Consider the following 6,424-nt stretch of genomic DNA (forward strand, 5'->3'; position numbering starts at 1 on the left):
AAGTTAAGGTCCTAATACAATGAATATCTAGTAGACATTTAATAGATATATAAGATATCCATATCCATTCAATACTGGAGATATACATTTGATATCTATACGTTATCCATATATCAATATCCATTCAATAGCTACTGCGGATATCCACTAGATATCCACACGTTACCCATATATCCATATTCATTCTATAGCTATTAGAGATATCCATTAAATATCCAAACGTTATCCATATATTCATATCCACTCAACAGCTACTGAGAATAATCACTAGATATCCAAATGTTGTCCATACATCCATATCCACTTAATAGCTATTGAGAATATTCTCTAGATATCCACACGTTATCCATTCATATCCACCCAATAGCTATTGGAGCTTTGCCGACATTATATTTTGTTAAATATAATTTCTTAACTTAAAAAAATATTTGTTAGATTTTAGAAAACATGTGATAAATATAAAGTAATATTTTTTAAATTTGTAAAATAAGCTGTAAAATTATAAATTTCTAGATAAGAAGAAATCAATAGCGCAGGCAGGGGCTGAGAGGGCTGCGCCCTCCCCAAAACTTTTTTCTGGCAATGCCACTGGAAGAAATGATTTCTTTGATTTAAAATATCTATATATAAGAATAAACAAATGATTTCCTTACACACTCACAAAAAGAAAATTAGTGTTTTAAATGTAAAAACTGTGTTTAAGTAAATAGTTGCTTGTTTTAAAAGTAAATGAATACAGGTAAATCATTTTATAAATCTAAATAAATTATTTTTCTAACATTAAAAGTATCTTTTATGTGTTTCAAATTAAAGTTTCTTTTATTATCAGAAAACAATTTATTTAAATTTATAAAATAATTTATTTATATTTTAATTACTTTTAAAACAAGTTAATATTTTTTAAATATACTTTTTACATACTTTTTAAACATAATATTTACATTTAAAAGGATCTTTCTCTTCTTTTAAATAAATCGTTTGTTTTCGTACTTGGATATACTATATGTATGCAATATAAGCGTCGCTTGGTCAAAGTTGGCGCAGTAGGTAAGATGAACGATTCAAGAAGTAAAGGTTTCAGGTTTGAATCCCAGCAGGTAAACAAATTTTTCGTAATACAATTTAAATTGTATTAAGTAACGAGTGAAATAATAAAGTGGAAAATTTAAGAAAAATTCATCAAGAGAGAAAAATTTTTACATTTTTATAAGATAATAAATATGGATATCTAATAGATATTCATTAAATATCTTTGTAAATATTCATTATATATACTGTGGATGTCTACTGGATATTAACTTTGATATCCTATGGATATTTATTAGATCTCGTTTTGCGGATTTGAATATGATTTGTATATCTAATGGATATTTATTAGATATGCGTGGATATCCCTATTATCCATGGAGGATTTTTCACAGATATCTAGTAGATATTATGTTCTGTATGGGTTATGATTAGCATAAATTACTTTATACTATTCATAATTTATTTTTAATTATTATAATTTTTAATTATCTTAATTATTTTAATTTAATTTAATTATTACAATGTTTCATTAAAAATGTAAAAGCAATTAGCAGCGCAAATTTGTTATATATTTTAGTAAGCAAAAAATTACAGGTTCGCTATATATTCCAGTAAATAAAAAATCAATAATACTAAGCTGTTTGATAATTCTTTGGTCTGGGCAAAAGATGTCGCCACGAAAATATTGACTTTATGTTTTTTCAAGAGTACCAACCTTTAGAATCTTAACTGTAAATTTGCAGACAGATCTGTCAATTATTATGTGTTTTACAGCCATTTGAATAAATTTAATGGAGCCGCGAGGCGAGGCTATGGGTGAATGAGTGGCTGAGCTCGACCTCTCGATACTAAACGAGGGGTCGGAGTACACCTGCGTGCGGCAGATCACGGGGTCGATTGTGGACATTTCATTCACATCCCCGGATGTCGCGCGTAGGGTGAGGGACTGGCGAGTTGAACGGGCGGTGGAGACATTGTCGGACCATAGATACGTGAGGTTCGACGTCTCTGCCTCTCTGGAAGAAAGAGCCCGCCATAGCCGCCCGAAGAGAGAGGCATCACCACTCTGCTAAGCGCTTAAGCGTCTGGACCAAAACGCGCTGATGGCTGCCTCCACCGTCGCAGCCTGGTCGGAAATCCCGGCCGAGCACGACGTGGAGGATGAGGCGGAATGGTTCTGTGGCGCTATGACGGACATTTGTGACGTCGCAATGCCCCTGGCCATTTGAACAAGTCTATTTTTGATTTTTCTCTAACAATAGAAAAAAGTGAATTCCGCGTGTTGATGAAACATTGCTTTTTGATGGGAAAAAATACAACAGAAGCAAAGGAATGGCTTGATAAACATTATAAGGAATCTGCACCAGCGAGATCAGTCGTAATTTATTGGTATAATGAATTCAAACACAAACGCACGAGTACTGAAGACGCTGCACGCAGTGGAAGGCCAAAAGAGGTTACTACGCCGGAAACCATAAAAAAAATTACACAAAACAATACGAAACGATCGCAAAGTTCGTAAGCTAGCAACTGAACGTGTTTACAACATCATACACAAATATTTGGATATGAAAAAGCTGATTGCAAAGTGGGTGGCGCGCTCGTTAACCATCGACCAAAAACAACAACAAACTAATGATTTCGAGGTTTGTTTGAAGCTGTTTCAACGTAATCCGAGCGAATTTCTGCGCAGATATGTCACCGTTGATGAGACCTGGATCCATCACTATACTCCAGAACCAACACAACAATCGAAACAGTGAGTAGAACACGGTGAAAGTGCACCAAAGCGACCAAAAGCGAGCAAAACAGCTGGTAAAGTGATGGCAACTGTTTTCTGGGATTCTCATGGAATTCTTTTCATTGATTATCTTAAAAAAGGTCGAACGATTACCGGAGATTACGCAGCAATACTCGATCGATTAAACAACGAAATTAAAGCGAAACGATCTCATATGGCGAAGAAGAAAGTGTTATTCCATAACGTACCAGCTCACAAAAGTGGAATTGCAACGGCAAAATTGGTTGAACTGGGCTACGAGTTGCTTCGACATCCGCCATATTCGCCAGGTTTAGCCCCCTGTGACTTTTTTTGTTCTCGAACTTGAAGGCTTGCTGGAAAAAGATTCGAGTCAAGCAAAGAAGTTGAATGGGAGACGGATGCATATTTGAAGGATTTGATAAAACCTATTATATTGACGGTATCAAAAAACTTGAAAATCGTTGGATGAATTGTATTGAGCAGGAAGGAAACTATTTTGAATAATAAAGAATTTTCGAAAAAAAATGTTTTTTTCTTGGGACCCAAGACTTATCAGATAGCCTAGTAGAATGTTTTTACAATATTCATTAGCATATAAAGTTTTACAATATGCAGTTTTTAATATTGTTAATAACAGTATGAATAATTTTGGTCCTTTAATATCCAAAAAACATTGTTGCAGTATTCAAAGAAATCCTATTATTCAATAGTATTATTAAAATATTTTTTAAGTATTATATAAATACATTCAATTTTATACATAAAATAAACATTTTCAGATATTGATCTAATGTTTTTTGTTTACTGAGATTATATTAATATCTGTTTGCATATCAGTTGTTGTTGCATTGCTTCTAAAATTTGCAAATAAATAGGACAATATTTTTTATATAATGCAAGAATATTTTGTAGACTTAATTCATAAAGATATTGTCGAAGTTTATTGGCATCACATCAATTCAATCACTGAGATCAAGCAATTGAGGACGGTAGCTTGGATAAGAATAGGTAACCGCTAAACAATCGAAATTACGCAGGAATACAAAGTACAGTAATGCAAAATATAGAACGCTAAGTTTTCTTTTGTATTAAAGAGGGCACACGCGCGTTTTTTTGTAATTAAGGCAATAGATAGATTTTAATTTTTAAGAAATCGGTAAATTTTGATTCGTAAGTACAGATATAGGATTTAATTTAATATGAGATCCTTTCATAAGCTATTTATAATATATATTAGCAATAAAAATATTTAGAAATTGAAAAAATATAAATGTTTGAAATTGATTAACTCATCATCATCTCGGTATAAGTCGCGTAGAGTTACTGTTTTGTAGGAATTGAAGTTGATTAAATTAACAATAACAAGGAAATTGTAAATAGCAACAAACTACATTGTAGAAATTTTGCACTATAGAATAAACTAAAATAAAAGAAATTCGATACAAATTAATAAAATGATGACAAAAATACATAATATCGAAGAAATTAAGTGCACATTAAACTGTTAAATGTGCAGTATTCGTTACTTTGGTCAGTAATAAACGCACTTAGACTCATGAGATTCTCCTCATTGTTTCATTCCTTCACAATTGCGCAACTATATGCCGTCAGCATTCAGACTGTCCCCAAAAGCAAGTAAAAGTACATGTTTTTTATTTTCCTGAACTTAATTTTTCGAAGTTTTCAATTTGTAAATAGTAAATAGAAAAATAGTTTAAAGAATCTGGCTGTCCGAAAATTCAAAAAACTCAAAATTGATCTTTTCGGAATTTTCAACTTCTCTATCACTCTTAAACAAAATAATCAAACATTTATTTGATTGAAATATTTCAATGGATAAATTTCTTTAAATAAATTCGAAAAAAATATGTTATTTTTTTACGAAACACGTTCTCAATACATACAAAAAAAAATGGATTGTTGAGACATACGAATTTGCTTAGTACATTATTATTCGTAGAACATAATATCTATAATCATAAGACAAAATATTATTTTATGCGCTACCGAAACGCTTCACGAAAAACCGTTTCGACCGCGCTACAACTCAGTAGTGGATGTGCAAGCGCTGCACTAAGCACCACTTTGCCCATTCCACGCCTCGGCCTTTGAGCTGGCACGTCATAGAAGAAGGGCATACTAGGTGGCGGCGGGACGCCGTGCGTTCGAGATCTGCGTATCTTTTTTGTTCCAGAAAGAGAAAAATATCGAGAGCGCGGTCCTGCTAGGCCGGGATTCGAACCCGGGTCTTTCGCTTGCCGTACGACGCTCTAAACCACTGAGCTACCTGACGCTCCACGCTCACGACACTCTCCTCTTCCTAGATAACGCTCAGAGATGCCATTCGGAAGCGACATCTCTAGCGCGATCCCGAGCGCACGGCGACTACAGAGAGAAACAATGTTACTGTACCAAATGGTACAGCTGTCAGTCTCTCAAAGTCAAAGGTTGCTATCTTTTAAGACCTGCTGTCCATGTATGCCCGTCTCCACCGTTGCCCCTCCTCATCCGGTGCAACCCAAAATTCAGCAACTTCCTTGTTGCTAAGCCATCCTCTCCGATAAGGCTTAACAACTATTATAAAAAAATCGGAGGAGACCACGCCGCGGGGAATTCTTCTTCCGGTCTCTCATCCACGACGTTCGTGCCTGTCGCGTATACGGCGCTTTACTATTAGAATTCGGAAATTTAATAAATAAGTCAGTACTTGTTATAATGAAGTCAGTGTACTAAAAGAAACTCGACTACACTCTATCTGATCACCCACACATCCTGCTGCATCTGCAGCATCGACTCCAAAATCCTTTCCCTTGCACTCGACGAAGGGCACGACAAATTTGGTGACAGCGGTGAGATCGGTGTCCGCTGGGTCCTGAGTGTTACCTGTGAACAAAAAATTGCATTACAGGTTAGTAAAAGGTGTAAGTGACGAATAAAGAAAAAGAGAAAGAGAAAGAAAGACCGTTGGAGCCAGCTACTGGACGTCCATTGACAATCATTATCGACTATCTTAAGGATGGGCGATACATTACACGACCGAGAGGAAGAGACTACCCCGTCAATACATTTTGATGACAATTTTACCCGAAAAAGCTCGCTATTGCGAGCTCTCCAAGGAAACAAACTGGAACCACAAGGTGGAACGGAGACAGCGGTAATCGGTGAAAGACAACGCTGTAGCGTAATCAAGACGACCGTCGGAGCTACAGCCAATGATACTTATTATCAGCGACACCCGAGTCTACGACTCCAGCGGCGACCGCGACCTGCCTCAACGCCTATCAGCCCAGCGACGACCAACTTGCTGACATAACCAAACATGGTAAACTACGTACGAGCCGTTATTGTAAGTCAAGAAATAATTGTAACTCAAGCGACTGAGCGTATGCAAACGTACACTTAGGAACGTGAATGTCAAGCGAGAGCGGTACTCCCGACCGACCGATATTGAACCGAACGTGGCTACATAGCGCACCGGCGAGATTAAGCATCGAGCACCAATTGAATCCCAATGAAACAGTCGCCAGCGCTTTAAACGACGCGCGCGAAACATTAGAGTTTGTGCGACGTGTGCTAAACTACTCGAACAAAACTGAACGCGAATCCCCATCATGTGTAACCGCCGAACTTCTG

General features: G+C 36.0%; 1 protein-coding gene across 1 annotated transcript in view; it reads left to right on the forward strand.

Annotated features, from left to right (window-relative positions):
- The window catches only part of LOC116850603, a 114,988-nt gene extending 109,232 nt beyond the window's left edge, over positions 1–5,756 (forward strand). Inside the window, exon 6 of the mRNA XM_032829091.1 lies at positions 5,700–5,756. The gene's annotated coding sequence lies outside the window, so the exon portion shown is untranslated. The remainder of the gene's footprint in view (positions 1–5,699) is intronic.
- The last annotated feature ends 668 nt before the right edge of the window (positions 5,757–6,424 follow it).

This window comes from Odontomachus brunneus, unplaced genomic scaffold (assembly GCF_010583005.1).
Source record: "Odontomachus brunneus isolate Ranch 3 - 2012 unplaced genomic scaffold, Obru_v1 Obru_scaffold_150, whole genome shotgun sequence".
Taxonomy (NCBI): domain Eukaryota; kingdom Metazoa; phylum Arthropoda; class Insecta; order Hymenoptera; family Formicidae; genus Odontomachus; species Odontomachus brunneus.